Source organism: Camelus ferus, chromosome 18 (genome assembly GCF_009834535.1).
Source record: "Camelus ferus isolate YT-003-E chromosome 18, BCGSAC_Cfer_1.0, whole genome shotgun sequence".
Lineage (NCBI taxonomy): Eukaryota > Metazoa > Chordata > Mammalia > Artiodactyla > Camelidae > Camelus > Camelus ferus.
The window spans coordinates 24,632,976-24,651,914 of NC_045713.1; the positions used below are offsets into that span (position 1 = coordinate 24,632,976).

General features: G+C 40.9%; 2 long non-coding RNA genes across 2 annotated transcripts in view; one reads left to right on the forward strand and one right to left on the reverse strand.

The window, feature by feature from the left end:
- Positions 1 to 17,510, reverse strand: part of LOC116657418 — a 64,600-nt gene extending 47,090 nt beyond the window's left edge. The window contains exons 1-2 of the long non-coding RNA XR_004312498.1: positions 17,078 to 17,510; positions 2,396 to 2,587 (exon numbers count right to left, since the gene is read on the reverse strand). This is a non-coding gene — a long non-coding RNA (uncharacterized LOC116657418). The remainder of the gene's footprint in view (positions 1 to 2,395; positions 2,588 to 17,077) is intronic.
- Positions 3,956 to 18,346, forward strand: LOC116657417. The gene is made up of 3 exons (XR_004312497.1): positions 3,956 to 4,049; positions 4,615 to 4,618; positions 18,333 to 18,346. It is a non-coding gene; the product is annotated as an uncharacterized LOC116657417 (long non-coding RNA).
- Positions 18,347 to 18,939: the final 593 nt, after the last annotated feature.

Genomic DNA, 18,939 nt, shown 5'->3' on the forward strand with positions numbered 1-18,939 from the left:
CATTCTAAAACTGATCTTTTTTTTTTCCCCCCAAATTAAGTTGCTGGAATTATGTAGTAAAATCTTTTCATCTTCTTAAAAAAGAAAAAAAGGAAGAAGGGAGTTATGCTGAAAAGGAAGGCTTCAAATCTACATAGGGGCCCTTTGAGTTTTTGCTGAGTATAAGGCCATGTATGCACAGAGGGAAATCACAAAGGCTGGGCAAAGAACAAGGGAACTGTGAGCAGAATTAACAGAGATCATGTAGTGAACATATATGTTCAAGCTTTCATCAGAAAAAAAAGGATAGTCCTTGGTGATTATCTGGGGAATTCAGTGAATACCCAGAAAGGTCATGACTTAAGAATAAAGCTGAGTTAGGTTAAGGTTTTCCAATACTTGCCCCAGAAATGCTGGGCCATAAAACAAGTCTCAGCACATTTAAAGGGATTTGAATCTATAGGTTCAACAATAGCATAACCCCAGCCCTGGTGGGATTGTTTCTGACAAATTGATTATAAAATTTAAGTGGAAATTCAAAGAAACTAGAATAACTTACATAATTTAGAAAATGAAGAACAGAGCTGGAGGACTTAACACTACTTAGAGTTACTATTAAGCTACAATAATCAAGGCACTGAATACAAATAAAAATAGAATGGAAAATTGGCATAAGGATGAGTATATAGGTTAAGAGAACCAAACAGAGCATCCATAAATATAGTGCATATCAATTGATTTTCAACAAGTGTTCTGAGGTAATTCAGTGTGGGGAAGGCTAACAGTTCCAATAAATGTTACTGGAACAACTGGACAGTCGTATGAAAAGAGATCCAACTCCACACTGTATAAAAATCAACTAAAAGTGGATCATACTCTGAACCTAAAGCTAGCATTATAAACTTTCTAAAAGAAAGATAGGATTATTTTTTATGGCCTTCAGGTAGACAAGATTTCTTAGGACACAGAAAGCAGGAACTGTAAATGAAAAACAATGATAAATTGTACTTCACCAAAATTAAAATCTTCTGCTCTTCAATAGATATTTCTAAGGGAATATAAAGGCAAATTACAAACTAAGGGAATAAATGTGAAATATATTTAAATATACATACTTGTCATATTGACAAATATTGAAAATATTTGAATATATACATCTTTGTCAGATATACATGAATATAGATGGATAAATATGCCTTACTAGCAAATAATAAAATTAGTAACTCAATAAAACATAGGCAAAAGTTTTAAACAGACACTTCATGAAAGAAGATCTAATAATAACCAATAAGCACATGAAAAATGGTCACTATTCTTACTAGTTATCAGGAAAATGAAAAACTAAAACACAATAAGATGCTATTACATACCAATGAGAGTTGCTGAAATAAATAAAACTGACACAACCAATTGTTAGCAAGGATATGGAGCAACTGGAAGTCCCAGGGAATATTAAATGGTATAACACTTGGAAAATATTGTTGAGGTTACTTATAAAACTAAAGATAAACTTACAGTATGACATAATTTCACACTTAGTCACCCAAAAGAAACGAAAACATATTTCATTGTTTCAATGTGAACATTCACAGCACCTTTACTCATAATATCCTAAAACTAGAAACAACCCAATGGTCCATCAACAGATGAATGGATAAACAAATTGTGGTATATCCATGCAATGGAATACTATACAGCTATAAAAGTGGAATGGGCTACAGACAAAGAAATATAAAGACATTATGCTGATATAGAAGACTACAAACTAAATGAATATGTTTATAAGAAACTCTAAAAAGGCAAACATAATCTCTACTGAAAAAAAAGTAGATTAGCAGTTGCCTATAAGGCAGGGTGGGGCTGGGGGAATTATAGACAAGAGTCACAATTAGAATTTTTGCCATTATGAAAATGTCTGGATATTGATTGTGGTGGTGGTAACATGCATGTACGTATTTGTCAAAACTCATGAAATGTATGCTTAAGATGGGTGCATTTTATGTATGTAAATCCCACCTCAAAGGTGATTTAAAATGATGTGGAGATTGATGACCCAGCTGCAAGCATGTAAATCAGAATATGAAATAATATAAAATTTGATCTCATCATGTATAGTAAACACACCTACACCTATACACACACAGAATTAAGAATGAAGGGATAGAATCCAGAACAAAACATTCAAAATTATTTTGCATGGGTGGCAGGATTTGGACAATTTCATTTCCTATTAAATTTTTCCTTTTTTTTTTTTTTTTAAATAGCAAGTAGTGTTGGTTTCATAATTTGAGATAACAACAGAATCATTTTCCTAAGCATGTTCATGTTACAACATCTCATGGCTGGTACCTTCCTTTATCCTTCTGGTTCTACCCAGTTGAGGATGTGGATGACTGTAATCATTGATTAGACTTACCAATGTGAAAAGTCACTCCAATTTCTGTTGTCTCTAGTGGTGTTTTCTCCTCTGGCTCAGTACTCGATAATTTCCAGTATTACCTTCCCAGAATACAGGCTTTCACTGGCGCATGCACCAGGGTCACCAGGAGGACTTGTGAAAGCACAGGTTGTCGGCCGTCTCCCAGAGTTTCTGATTCAGTAGGTGGTACTGCAAGGGGAGTCAAGGTGCGGAAGATTCATAGATGAAGCACATGAAAAGAAATGACAGGCATCAAGTTCCTATTGTGTTTCAAGTCCTGAGCTAGGGTTTTGCACACGTTTTCTTCACTTGGTCCAGAAGGACACTTTTAACTCACAAAGTACTATATCCCTATCATTATCTTCAACAATAGAAAAAAAAGTAACACAGAATACAAGTACCCATACAAATGCAGCACTATGCTTGAAAAAGCAGACTTAATTCATAATCCGTAGGAACTACACAAGCAATTTACAATAATTGAGTAAACAATTGGCTTTTTTTTTTTGAAGGAATGTTCTGAGCTCATTATCTTTTGAGTATTTATTATTCTCATTATACAGGAGTCATTTCATCAATAGCACTTTGGGCTAAGCTTTAAATACTAGAATAGTAAATATAGCTCCACTAACCCCAGTTTCCTAGTAATGGTTTTTGCACCTTGAGTTCTCCCATACCCAACCCCCACTTGGCACTAATAGTAACAATAGATAATACGCACTAAGTGCTTGCTAAGTCCAAACACTCTTCGAAACATTTCACATATATTGATTCATTTAATCTTTATAACCACATTATAGGGGACATACAATTATACCATCATTATCTCCATTTTACATTTTGTTTCTCAATTTCTAGCTCCGGTTTGGTGGGCCAACACCTTGCCTAAATGCCTGCCTTTGGATTCACTATGTTGACCTCGAAACTTACTCTCTTTCCATTGTACCATTCCACCTCCCAAAAACAGCCATGGTAGGATGATTTACAGGTGTGAGACTTCATATTTAATGGGAAATATGGGGCTTTGATGAGCAACTTTCAAGAGTAATTAAAAAAAAGTATAATACTCCATCTCTGACTCCCTTGATACATTCAGAGAAGATTGAAGACTGACTTTACTAATTTATGTTGGATGGTGGAGATGGACATGGTTTTATTTAAACATTAAAGGACAGAAAGATCAGATCCCTATACAACTGGGGGAGTTCAGGGCATGTTACTCCTGTCACCAGGATAGGTGAAAGCATCTGGCAGCTAGATCTCTAACATGGTCCCCTGATGTCGCTCTAGGTTCAGAATTCAGCAGTTTGGTTTGGAACCAATGTCAATTAAAATTTTTAAAAAATTTTTTCCAGCTTTTTGAGGTACAACTGACAAATAAAAACTGTATTTCTGTTAGGAGATATAACATGATGATGTCATATCTGTATACATAGTGAAATGATTGCCACAATCAAGCTAACCTGTCTGTCATTTCACAAAGTTATCATTTCATGTGTGTTTGTGGCGGGTGGGGGCAAGAACTCTCGAGACTACTCTCTTGGCAAATTTCAAGTCTACAATATGTTATTATTAACTATGATCACCATGCTGTCCATTACGTCCCGAGGACTTATTCATCTTATAACTGAGAGGTTGTACCCTTTGACCAGTATCTTCCCATTTCCCCCAACCACCAGCTCCTGGCAACCACCCTTCTACTCTCAATCAACTTCAATTTTTTGGTCATCCTCTTGGTTCAGGTGATTCTTCTCTTGGGTAAGTGTAAGGTATAATTTTAAGTAAAACCTCCAGACTTTTTCTTATTTATATGATTGCCTCTGTCCCCACTTAAGGAGAGGGAGGGAAATGTAAAGTTTAGATACAGATACAGATATAGGTACACTGACATGATATATATTGATATAAAGCTTTTGTCAAAGGAAAGCACAAGGTGGTTATGGGTACAGAAAAAAAAGGGGACACCACTTGGTGACTGAGAGCTTAGAAAATGATTTATCCAGACAGAACATGAGAAATGAGTCTTGAAGCACGAGAATAAATATGAAGAGGTGGAGAAAGGAACTCCAGACCAGGAGAACCACATGGACGAAGGCACAGGAACAGGAAGCAACAGCATGTGTTTGGTGACCAGAAATCCCATCAGCCTGCCTGGGAGGTAAAATCAGTGGCAAGCGATGAGGCTGAAGAGGGAGGGAGACCCAGCTCTTGAAAAGCCTTGTGCTCCTTCATCTTGAATCCTCAGCTCTGGGACAGGATGAGGGTACCGTCTTCCAAGCAAGCCCTTTCCTGACCATCTCTGGGGAGGTGTCTCTGACATAGCAGGTCTGTGTATGCAGCCAGTGTTTGAACAGCTTTTCCTTCATGTTTCTTGATAAAGAAGGTTTTGCAACATCACTCACTACATTAAAATGCTTGCCTAGCTTCAGGGGACTGAAAGCATTTTTATTATGTTCCGACATTATTTATCCTTCCTGTACACAAGAGTGAAAAGCTGAAATTCAAAGAGAAAAAAATCCTTCTAATGTCTAACACACAGCCATGGTCCATTTGTCTGCTACTGCAGAGGGAGAGAGATGACAAAAAATGTGGGAGAGGGCAGGTGTCTGCCCCCACCTTCCCAGGATATACAGACAGGCAAGGGCGAGTTCTCAGGATAGTCACAACTCAAAATTGAGCCCTCATTTTCACCCATGTCCTGAAACCCCATTTCAGCGTTACACATTTCAGACCTGCTTTCGCTGAAGAAGCCCCAATCCATTCCGGTCACACTGTCCACAAAGGACAGTCTTTCATCAAGGAAAACCATCTAACAGGTGTAGCAATTAAATAGTGTCAGAGAACATGAATTCATCTGCGGGAAATGTACTAATTCTTCTTATTGAATAACAGAAATTAATTTGTATCAAAAGTCTCCAAATTGCCTTCTGACAGAAACCTAATCCAAATCAATTTAAGGTAGTATCTGCAAATTACACTGGTGCTGCAGTGTTAAAACAAAAGCATAGAATTTGAACACAGAGGTGCCTATATCTTTTTGTATTCATGACTTTGTAATTGTTCGGATACATACACAGAAGTGGAATAGATGGATTATATGATAATCCTATACCTAATTTTTTTAGGAGTCTCCATACTGTTCTCCATAGTGGGTGCACCAATTTACATTCCCACCAACGGCGTCCCGGAGTTCCCTTCTCCCCACATCCTCACCAACATTTGCTATTTCTTGTCCTTTTGATAACAGCCATTCTGACAGGTGTTAGGTGATACCTCATTGTGGTTTTGATTTGCATTTCCCTGATGATTATTGATGTTAGTTATCTTTTCACATTATGTTGTCTGTCTGTGTGTCTTCTTTGGTAAAATGTCTATTCACTCCTCTGCCTATTTTTAAAAAACTGGGTTGTTTGGGGTTTTTTGTTGTTGTTGTTGTTATTGAGTTATATGAGTTCTTTATATATTTTGGATATTAACCTTTTATCAAGGAAGTGAGATTATATATATACACACACACACACACACACACACACACATACATACGCACACATATATACACAGTAGAGTACTACTCAGCCATAAAAAAGAAAAAATAATGCCAATTGCAGCAACAGAGATGGACCTGGAGATGGTCATACTAAGTAAAGTAAGCCAGAAAGAGAAAGAAAAATTACCATGTGATATCACTTACACATGGAACCTAAAAAACTGATACAAATGAACTTACTTTCAAAACAGAAACAGACTCACAGACAAAAAACAAACTATGGTTACCAGGGTGGAAGGGCGAAGGTGGAGGGACAAAATCGGGATTTGCAGATACAAACTATATAAAACAGATAAACAACAAGGTTCTAAGCGTAGAGCACAGGGAACTATATTCAATATCTTGTAAGAACCTATGATGAAAAATAATACGAAAAGGTTTATATATAACTGAAACACAATGCTATACACCAGAAATTAACACCACGCTGTAGACCGATTATGCTTCTATATACATATAAAAAAACTTATATCAGATATATGATTTGCTAAGTGAAATAAGTCAGATGGAGAAAGACAAATACCATATGATTTCACTTATACGTGGAGTATAAAAACAAATAACGAACAAAATGAATGGACAAACCAAACCACGTGGAAACAAACACATAGATACAGAGGACAAAGAAGTGGCTGCCAGAGGGGACAAGGGCTTAGAGGGGGAGGGCAAGATGAGTAAAAGGGGGTCAACAGTATGTTGACTGAAGGAAACTAAACTTGGTGGTGAGTGTGCTGTAGCATATACAGAAGGTAAAATATAATAAGGAACACAGAAAATTTACGTGCTGTTACAAATCAATATAAAATAATTTTAAAAAAACAGAGACTTTGGAATAAGACAGATCTAAGACATAAACTTGGCTCTGCACCTCACTGACCTCATTTCTTCTCCTTGAGCCTATTATAGATTATTAATTATAGTGAATTATGGATAATAATGAAGTGGTTTAGTGAGGGTTAAATGAAATACTGTATATGAAACGTTTCACACAGTACCTGGCTCACAGTAAGAGCTCAGTGTTCACACTTGTTGTTATTTGCTACGTTATAATGGCCTATGTTTGACCTACGTTGATGTATAATACCTCTTTTTTAGTGACCAGGAAATCTAATAGGGTGAGAATCTAGTGTATTGTGTTACATTTTCCCGACACAAGTAGAAAGAAATGGCCTCCTTCTAAGGAAGGCCCTTCAGCTACAGAAACACTTTAAAATATTGGGCCAGGCACTGCAAGCAATTCTAACCCATGAAATTTGAGATGTTCGAGAAATCTTTGGCAGGGCTATTTCTCCGGGGGCTCCAGACGATTCGAACAGGTGCACAGTCTTGACCTTACAGTAGCAGCAGCATGGTTTTTCTCAAGCATACAGCATGACTGCTTACTTCGTGTAAGAGCTGGAGGCCATGGCCCCAGGAAATTGGAAGCTTGGAAAATCAGCATTCAAAAGAGGAAAATGTTTCATCTGCTGATTAGAGGAGGAGAGTTGTATGTTTGCCAAGAATAGGGCCTTCAACAACCAGGGGGCTGGGCTTAGCGCGCCCACAAAGTGCATCCCTTGGCATGCTGGTCTAATCGTATGACCCTGTGGGAATGGAGTCGAGGGTAGGAGGTCTCCACCGTAAAGGTCTGTCGATTCTGAAAGGGGCTTGAGCTGGGTGCAGGTGATGGTAGTTTTCCCCGGATTATTATTTTTTTCTATATTTTTTTTAATTGAAGTACAGTCAGTTTACAACATTGTGTTGATTTCTGATGTACAGCATAATGCTTCAGTCATATTTTTTCTATGAATATATTTTTATTGAAGTATTCCCCTTGATTATTAAAAAAAATACATATTCAAATAAAAACAAAGGAAACAATAAGAAATGTAAATAAGAAAATAATCTTCCATAATCTTACCACCAAGAAACAGTCACTGGTAATATCCTGTTGCGAGAGAACATGCCTTCTCTCTCCTTCCACTTATACTTTTATAAACAACTCTGTTGAGGTAAACTTATACATCATAAATAACTGCTTTTTAAATTGTGCAGTTCAGCGATGCTCAGTAAATTCACTGAATTGTGCAGCCATCACCATAACCCAGTCTCCGAGCATGTCCATCAGCGCGACAAGATCCTTCATGCTCTTTTATAATTAATCTCCATTTGTTTCTCAACCTCAGGTAAACACTGATTCCCTTTCTATCTCTATAGATATGTCTTTTATAAAGAATTTCAGATAAATGGAAGCATACAGTATGTGGTCTTTTGTATCCGGCCTCTTTCACTTCAAAAAAATGTTATTAAGCTCCCTCCATGTTGTGGCGATATTAGTACTTCATCTATTTTTATGGTTGAATAATAATCCATTGAAGGAGGGTCCACATTTTGTGTCTCAACGCACCTCCTGATGGACATTCAGGTCGTTTCCAGTTTGGGGTTATTACACATTATGCTGCTAAGAACATTCACCTGCTAGCTACATGCTTCCTTCTCTCTAGAGTAAATACCTACGCATGGAATTGCTGAGTCATCGGAGAAATGTATGTTTGACTTTTTAGGAAATGGCCAAACCATTTTGCAAAGTCGCTGTGTCATTTTGCATTCCTCCCAGCAATGTTTAAGGGCTCCCATGTGCCCAACTCCTCAACAAACGTGCTACTGCCTGCCTTTGAATGGCTGCCCCCTTCCAGCGGGTGTGAAATCTACTGGTATCTCTCTATGACTTGACTTAATCCAAGGAATCATTAAGATGCCTCAGAAGCCTCAGATAGCCTTCCCCATCTTATCGCATAAGTAAACAGGTCATGCTTTCCTGCTGATCAATGGAGTTTTACTTTTTTTGCTCAGTTATTTTTTTTCCCCTCTTGCCTGCATTAACATACTCCTGTGGATGAATATACATTGTGTGTGTCATAGTTTAAATTATTCTGAGTAAACCTGGCACAGGAAATTGCTGGCACAGGTGGGATGTCCTCCCCTTTCCTGCCCACGCAGAACTTGCTAATCATTTCTGCTGGGTGCACACCAGACCTCAGAATCTTTTCCCACACAGAGCTCCCAGAGGCTGTTAGCCACCAATTGGTGATGACATGAAGAATGAAATGGATTTATCATGCTCAATATGTACAGTTCTGTATATTGCTTTTTCGTCAGTTAAATTTTCATCGTTAAGTATGTTAAGCATTTTTCCTAAAATAATCTTCATGGTCTATAATTGTCCACCATAGGAACATATCATAATTCATTTAACCATTCACCTATTTTGAATACATACTTTCCCCCTGGTTTATTTCTATTATAAATGATACTACAGTCAATATCCTACATATCTATGTATTCTAAAAGTAGAATTATTGGATCAAAGAGTAAAAAGCCTTTGAGATTCTCCATGCCTCACTGCTGTCCTCAGAGGATAAATGTAGGTTCCCCTTGTCTTTCTGATGGGTGGAGGTTCCAGCTGGTGACAGCTCAGACTGAGGTGCCAAAGAGACTGCAGTGTTTCCTTAAGTTCCTATTTAATCCTGGAGATCTATGTGATCTCCTTGGAAGTTCTCATTTGGTTTATCATGTAAATAAACTTGTGTTGGTTTTGTCTTCCTATTCAAAATGGCAAGGACATGATTTCGTCTTTGTTTCCTTTTTCTTTGGTAAGTTCCTCACTCTAGAAATAGCCTTCCAAACCTGGTCAAAGCGCTCAAATCCCAGGATTGGCTGAGTGTGCTCAGGAAGCTAGGTCCAGTGGACAAGCCAGCTTCCAGCTTCTTCCTCCAGGGTAAGGGACTGGGCTTGGCCCAGTGTCCCGCCTCCCCAAGAGGATTCCAGCTTGGAAACAAGTGGAAAACTGTTTAGAGAAGCTGATGCACCCAGCAGAGGGTCAGATGGCTCTCCCCACACCATCCTGTACGCTCTGGTTTCCCTTCTGGTTTCCAGGAATCACGTCCCGAGAGCATTGGGTCCCTCCCATCGGGGACTGTGTGTGTCACACTCCCCCTGGGGTCAGAACAAGGCTGTGACACATTATGACGAGAGGCAATGTGGTGGGCAATATGTCTCCATCAGACTCTTTCCCCCTAAAATCCTTCTCTCCTGTTGCTCAGTAATAGACCACTAGTTCTCCACACCTTAGCTTTTAAGAGTTTAGGCATACCCATAGGGCAAATTATAAGGATTTCCATCATTATTCTCCACTCTTGAATGCCTTGGCATGGCCAATTTACTCCAGCCATGACTTGGGGTTTATGTAGTCAATTGAGGTTATATCAGAAAGCAAATGTCAGGAGGGTGGGGTGCCGTACTCCTGACTGCTGTACCCCCAGCTCTTAGGAGGTATTCTAGAAATGCTGTAGAATGAATGGGACAAAGTATGCTCTTATTAGCCTGAACACACACCATAGCATACCCCTGACACAACAATGTCACTCCTGGGTATACACCCAATAGAAAGGAAAACTTTTGGAAGACATGTGCAAGAATGTTTATCATAGCATTGTTTATAATATCTGACACCATTAATAATCATAATGTTCATCAACAGCAGACTGGGCTGGATACAGGGTGATGCATTCAAAACGTGGGAATGAGACACAGCAATCAAAACAGAACCAAACACAACAAGAAAGTATTATCAGGGAGACAGTATCGAATACAAGAAGGCAGACAGAAGGTGTCTACACTGCATCACCCCACGCCTACAAAGTTCAAAGACAGGCAAACAGCATTTGGTGACAGAGATCAGAGGAGTAACCTTTGGGGGCTATTGACTGGCACCAAGCAGGGAATCAATAGCCGAAACTGTCCCACACACTGACGGGAGTGTTGTTTCCATGGACGCGCACGTACACGCAAACTAATCAAGCTATGTGCTTAGATTTGTGGTATGCAGGTGGCAACTCAATTTTTGAAAAGTGTGTTTCTTGATATGACATCCCAGCTTTTCACGACCTGACTCTTCCCTCCCTCAATGCTCACATTTTCCTATGCATATAATGCGTATTTTGCTACTTATCGTGAACCAATGAGTCCCTAAACACACCACGGATTGCCTCCATATCAGGATTTTTGCAAGTTCTATTTCCTCCTCACCGCTTTAAGCCTGGAAAACTGTTCTATAATCTTCAGATGCCACTTTAGATGTCATGACTTCCCAGGATAATCTCTTTGTCACCTGTCCCCCGAGACTGACTTAACCCGGGGTGGGGGGGTAAGGGTGGGAAAGGCTTCTATCTATCTTTACAACATTGAGGCTTTACTCTTAGTCCAAACTGAATCCAAATGGACTGAGTTCTAGCCTGTCTCTCCTACTGCATTCTGAAGTCACGAAGGACAGGGATCCCCTCTGCTTCCCAGCTGAGTCCCAGCTCACTGCCCATTGCCAACCACTTCGCAGGGTCACAACAGATGCTTCTTGCACTGAATTCTGAGCCTCTTCTCTCAAAAACCAACATGTAGCATCAGCAGTCCAGAGTTTTCTCCTTCCCAGGGCGACAGTGTTTATAGGGCTTCGGCTAATGCCACCCCAGCGCGTTCTTTGTACAGGGCCGGTTGGAAAATTAGATCAGGTGGCTTCCCCACTGTAACATATGACACTTTTCTAATTAGGGCAATGTTTAATTTACTGTCTCATGGCTTTTTGAATAAATATAAATTGTCATACTCAAGTGACAGGTGTAAAACCCAGGATGGCGGTGTTAGAGAGGTTAATCTGCTGTTAATCAAATCAGTTCTGCTTGACTTTCTCCCAGGGAGCAAGAGATAATGGCCCTGTTTAACTGGAGATTAGCCAGCTTTTGGCTGAAAATCCCTCAGGGCTCACCTGAGCTTCTTTGTGTCTTGTTCAGAATGAAGATATTCAAATGTGCCCATAATTAAAGTTGGGACCTTCTCTCCCCTTTGGCTTCCCATGAAGTGAGGACACTTTCCATTGGGCCTTTCCATTTATCGGAAGGGTTTTTAATCTTAATCCAGTTAGTTCTGGAATATTCTGGAATATTACTAAAAGTCCCCCTCCCCCAAAATTGTAGATTCCTCACCAGCAACCAAGTTGGGTGCTCACCACAGCAAAGATGGGGCACTCTGCAGCATGATGGGGAGCTGGCTTTGTCTTCGATGTGGCCCCATGAATGTTTTTCTGGCCTAGGAAGCCAAAGAAACTGTTGGCACAAGGAACTGGGAGATTGGGACACACAAGCAGAATTGATTTGGGGTCTAGGAGACCAAGTAGGGATTCATCTTCATCACTGTTAGGAGCACATCATGGTTTTGGTCCTCTGAGGGGAACAGCTGCGCTTTGCATCGTAAGGATTTGCAGCCTCCAAAGCCCTGGGGTTCTTAAGAGTTGTCAGAGAAAACATCAACCTCACGGAGGGCCCCAGCTCTAGGCATGAGGTCCTGGGATCTGTAGTTTTGCAGACAACAAGGCAGATTCAGATGAGAAGAAATTTCCTCCTCAGGACTCATGGAATTATGTTAAGACTGTGCAGAGATTGACAGTTTCATTATGCAGACAGTGGAAGAGTAAAACAGAATACGAATCATCACCATTCATTTGAACCATCCATTAAAATGATATAGTGGGGTGATTAAAACTGAGGACCACAGAATCAGAGTGCTGGTTCAAAGCCTACCCTGTTACATAAGTTATGTGACTATGAGCAAGTTATTTAACCACTGTGAACTTCATTGTTCTCATATATAAAACAAGGTTGTTGTGATTAAGTGAGATAATATGCACAATGCACTTAAAACTGTACCTGGCCATAAAGAAACTAGATCATCGTTAGCTGTCATCATTATAATCCCCGTCATCATCAAGACATCCGTATTGTTACCATCATCACCGTCATCAGCATCACCATCAGCATCATCTTATCATCCTTATCACAGTCATCACCACAATCATTACCATCATCATGTCACCACCATCATCTGTGTGAGTACCTGCAGAATAATGAGGACCAAGGAAATGAAAATTATCCTCGCGTTATCATCACCTCGACTTCACAGATGAGGAAAGCATTGATCAAAGTTAGAGGCTTGCCTGAGACCACACAGATAATCAGGACTGGGGGCTAGAATTTGAACCCAGTTCTTCCAAACACTAAAATCCAATGCTCTTTCCTAAAAGTGGGGTGGTACAGAGAAAAGAGCTTAAGAAACAGGTGACTGAACAATAGGGAATACTGTCAGATTATATATCCCCATGAATTTAAGATGTGGCATTATTAGATGGTGAGTTGGTTTTTAAAGCGCATATTCCTAATTATTTGAATTTTGAGATTTTTTTAAAAAGTTTCCCATCTATAGATTAATGATGTGGTAAGAACCGATGTATCCTCTTACGTCTCTCCAGCCAACACTCCCATTGTTAATCTCCCCTGTGACCCTGAATTGTCTCTGGATTTGAGAGAGGCAAAACAATGTATCCACTTATTTTCCCGTAACTCACCCAGCACGTAAAACAAATAACCAAGCTGACATGTCTGAAGTGCTGTGTCGTGGGCAAAACAAGGAGGCAAGACAGTCTTGTTCTTCTATTTATGGACTATAAACCCTTTACAGTGGCATTGATGAAGGGTTTATAGTCAGTACACAAGCTGGTTACACCATAAATTGTAATGTTATATGATAAACTGGGACTTTATAGCAGTCGTAGATATCAAAGAAAAAAATGAGTTGGAGTCTGAAAGGATCTATCATGGAAGATACTTGCTGTAAGTTTAAATATTCAAGCTTGCTTTTGTCTTCATTTCATTCAAGCATCGGATAATTCATGTTCTCCTGAGTGGGGATTTATAGATTTACCTAGAGATCAACTGTGTTAAAAAACAAACAAACAAACGGAAAATGAAAACACAGAAGGCATCCTGAATGGTGAATGGCATGGTCACAATAGAATGAGAAACAGAAGAAGAGACACACTGAATTATTGAAGGATTGGGGCTTTCTATTTTCACACTGACGGAGGACAGGTAAGGCTTCTTTCCCTCCTCATTTGGGACCCGCTAATATGGCACTGTTCTAAGACATCTTGGTTACTGTATAGAGAAACGGAAAATATTTACAAGGGAAATGTGTTGAACATAACTTAATTGCCTCTAGTTTACATTAAAACTAAAAACAGGAAAATGTCAACAAATGTTAATTTCCTGGTCTCTCTAATGGGCACACAGTCTTTCAGCTCCCAATTCTGTCCTTATTCATTACAGAACTGAAAGCGCAGATATTTACTTATTACTTATTTATACTTTCATTTGAGAGTAAAAATAAGCTCATTTGCCATAATAACAGCTTAATATTTCCAGTGCTAAGAAACTGTCTTTTTAAAGATTTCTATTAATGGCCTCTCGGATGAAGAAATTAGAGAGTTTTCACTTTTTTGCATATGGAAAACGAGGGAAGTATCATAAACTTAGGACATGATCATCATTCACTTTGGTGCTTACTTAGTGCTCTAGAAAATAAGGTGCCCTGAATTTACAGAGGAACGGAATGGCTTGATATGGGCTGAGAGCTAAAACCAACCCGCAAAGATTGAGAAATACAGAGGGTCCACTCCAGAGGCTAGGAGTTCAGCCTCACACCACATTCACAAGCCTGAGACCATTTGGAATTGATCTGCTAGAAGGTCCCTAAGAACCTGGCCAAGAGGCTGGAGGCACTGTCTGCTCTGAGTTAGATGGTCTAGTTCCTCTGGTTAAATCAGTAGCTGTTCTCTGGCAGATATCAGAGCCTGAACTGTTATGATCACTTGTACCTGGATTCCTAGAAGCCCTGGGATGTTACTTACATTCTCCCAATTTTCTTAAAGACCTTCCATAGACTGTAAGCTGGAGACCACCCTCCTTGGCCTTAGCCCAATTATCTGAATTCCCTATTAACTTTTTAGTTTTTATTATTTTGGGGGGGGGTAATTAGGTGTATTTATTTTTGGAGGAGGTACTGGGGATGGAACCCAGGACCTCATGTATGCTAAGCATGCACTCTATCACTTGCGCTACACCCTCCCCTCTTCTATTAACTTTTAACATTTTTTTTTTAATTAAGCTTTGCTAAGTCACTAATGTTCTTGTCTACAGTGACCTCTCCTAACTCAAACTCATGCTAGAACAACCAGACCTCCCAGTTTTCCTGGGACTGAGGGATATCCTAAGACTTTCCATTTTAAATTCAGGAAATTTCCAGCCAACTCTGATGTGCTGGTCACAATACTAGTGCCCCTGAATCACCAGGAGTGGCTGAGATGGAGAAATTCAATGAGCAGCAATACAAATCTGAGTGAGAGGAGAATGAGGGAGTCAGAAAGGTAGAGAGCTACCTGTGTAGAGGTGAGGCTGAGGGTGATGGGGAAATCTCTCACTGATGGGGTCTAGAAGAGGGAAGGAAAATCAGTATTACCTTGCATGACAACTCTGATGGATTGGAAACTGCTGCCTGGGGTTATGTGTTGAAAGTAACCTGAGTCTATTTAACAAAAGAAACATGAATAATAAACTTCACAAAGTGAAAGAAAATAATAGCAGCAAGTGTATTACTTAATACCCAGACTAAGAGAGAGGGAGCGAGAGAATTAACTAAGCATTGAATGTAATGGCCAAACATTAATTTAAAATGAACTTTTAAAAACATCTTAACTAAATAAACTAGAAGCAATCACAGCCAATGAAGAAAATGAGAAACAGAAAACATACAAGACTTTGAGATAAACCATGTTATGCCCTTTTTTCTATGCATGAACATATTCTAAACAAGTAACAGTTTATAGTTTGCCAACCTATTTCTTGTGTTTGTCTAGTTTTGTTCAAAAAGACTATGTTTTGAATATCTGTCATTAAATAGTACTCCACAGCTTTACTGCAGATAGCTGCAGAATGTATTATCACACAGAATATGCCGAAATTTGCTTAACAACTCTCTTACTGTTAGATACCGGATTGTTAATATTCACGCATTCTTGACCTGCAAAAGTGGTAGTTTCACACGATTCAATCTAATGACACATTTGCTCTTACCTCAACCCAATAAAACAGTTCCTGTGAGAACAATGACAATGTGCATTCTTGCAGCTAGGGTGCACACACTTCCACGGTTGTTTGCCTAGGGGAAATTCTTGAACTTGAACTTGCTAATTTTCTAAGGATAAATGCTAATCCTAAGGATGAAAAGGAGAGGCTTGGTGACTTTGTCAGAGCTGAGGATGACTAACGGGGCACCAGGAGCAGCTCCTTCCAAAGTCACCTCTTATCATTGAACTGCAGTCCCTCCAGCTCCCCTGTACCAGTCCTAAAATAGTAAAAGCACCTGATCTTGCCAAAGATGCAAATCTGATGAAGACAAATATTGGCATTTGTGTTGAACGTTGGGAAAGTGGAACCAAGAAGAAAGGGCGTGGTCAGGTCCATCTGTGATGCTGGAGCAGAAGGAGGTTCTTCCTACTGCAAGCAGCTATTCACATCCCACTGTCATCAATTTATGACTTCACTTGTATTCATCACTTGTTATAGTGCAGAGAATGCATCACAAGGTTTTAAAGCTGTGTCACTCTTCATTTCAATAAGTGCATGCCACAATATCATTTTGTATCACCACCAAAATCCACTATTTTTCTCATGTGTATTGAAATATTAGCGTGTTTTTAAGAGCATGCCTAGGCCACCCCAAATCATCCCATTTACATTCTGGTAAACTCTACATTCAAAGATATTCTGAGGTCTCTTTTTATCCTCCTAGTGTCTAAGAAAAATAAAATCTGAGGAACATGGCTTTTGTTTTCAACAAAACTGCATAGTACAGGTATTCAGAACTGAATTATAATTACAATAATCGCCTTGGAGTCTTCTCCAGCTTGGAAAAGTGTGTGCTGCCCCAAGGGTAAAGGGTTATTAGCAATTCTGCCTTGCTTTGCGACAGCTCACTAAAGCCTTTGCAGAGAATCCACATATTGGTCACTTCCTTTCACCCTCAGGCAGGTGTTGGTTTGCAAATTCGCCCCGGACCTGGAGGACAAGGAGGACAAGGAGAGACCCAAGAAAGAGGCAGCCACTCCAGATTGGTAGGTGGCAGGTTTAATAAGCAAGGGAATTTACAAGGCTTACCGCTCTCTCTTTTTTAAAGTCTTAGCATTTTTTTACATGTAAAAATAGGGAACTTACCTACAAGGCTTGTCCTGGGAGGCTGCAAGACAAGTACATCTCAGCACCTGCCCGCCAGAGTCTTAACAGTTTATATAGAGGCCTTAACTGGGGTCACAGCCAGATATCCTGTCCAAACGGTCTCAACACCTTACTCTCTCAAGGCTGCCTCCTTGAAAAGCTCCCACTGTGGGAACAGTGGGTGGCGTGTACATTTCAAGGACACACCTCGAAACGCCCGAGTCCAGCTCGTGGGTCAACTGGGGGGGGGGGGTCACATCCTCTCCATGACCTCCTCCGTCACTTTCCCGGGGATCCCACCCCTCAGCAACCTAATAAGTCTTCGTCACAAGCTCCTGGACCTTAATCCTTGGCAGCTGGTGCCCTTGTGACTTCGCAAGCCGGCACGCTGAGGTCTCCGACAGCCCCGGAGCAAGCAGAGCAGCGGACATTGCAGTTCTTCTCTAACCCCAGCTCTTCTTCCCACTTTCAAACTTGAGCTTCAGCCACTGGGCGTTGGCGGCTGGCCGACCCATCCACAGAAGACGCCAGCCAGCTGCACACGCCGCACCTGCCGTCAGGGCACAGCGCCATCCGTGCGTGCGCAGTGCCTCCGTCCGTGCGCAATGACGTTCATCGGTGCGTCGTGCCGCCGTCCATACGCAGCGACGTTCGTCCGTCCGCCTTGCCGCCGTCTGTGGGCGGCGCCGCCCGTGCGCAGCGATGTCTGTCCGTGCACAGTGGCGCCGTCCATGCAGTTCCACAAACAAGCGCTTGCTGGTGGCGTCCGACATTGCACAGCGGTCAGCAAGCATCTGACATACAGGACACCCCTCCTCGCACAGAGGTCGATGGCCGACCCAGGACTTCTCCCTGTGGGTGCCTCTTTCCTAAGACCCATTTCTGTGGTCTCCTGGTGGCTTGCCAAGTGTTGGTTTGCAAACTGGCCTGGTACCCGGAGGACAAGGAGAGACCAGAGAAAGAGGCGGACCACTCCGGATTGGAAGATGGCGGTTTTAATAAGCAAGAGCGAGAGAACTTACTTAGGAGGCTTGTCTTGAGTCACCGTAGGACGAAGGGATCTCGGTACCTGCCCGCCAGAATGTTTAACAGTTTATATGGCGGCCTTAACTTGGTTTATTCTCATGTCCACCTCTCTCGGCTGCATCCTTGGAAAGCTCCCACTGTGGGAATGGTGGGCAGAGCGTATATCCCACGGACAGGGGAGAGGGTGAGGAGCCTTCAGCTGCCCAGCTCGGGTTCCTGGGGCAACCAGCAGTCATGTCCTCTTGATGACCCCTTTCATCGGTGAGTCAAGTGTTAGTTCCGTTTTACATATGAGAACGCCGAGACCATGGATGTTTCACAGCCCGTCCATTTTTGCCTGGAAAACTTGTGATGGCGCTCAGCTGGTAAGCCATGTTTCTCTGCAGTACCATTGTGTATCTTACTAAGGAACAGTGGCAGAATCAGGTGGTTTATCACCTGAGAAGGTCTTTGTTCTTGTCTTGTGAGTGGGACTGTCATTTATCTGCCTCCTTCTGCTCTCTTGGTTTGTGTCAGTTATGTGACATTCGGCTGACTTGTCTTGCTGAGATTTTTCTTTTTAAGCCAGTGGTTCTGAATGTATGGTGGAATCACTTGGGGTGCTTTTAAAATACACTGAATTCTGAGTCGCCCCCTCCCCCCCCGTGCTAGTTTCATTGAAATGGTCCCTAGAAATTGGTATGCAGAAACACAAGCATTCTAGGAGACTCTAAGGTACTTCCTGGTATGAGAACCACTGTTTTGCCAGCATTGATACTACCCAGAATCTGGTTAGAAATTCAGAATCGCAGGTTCCTCTTACCCTTCTCAAGCAGGATCTGCATGATGACAAGGTC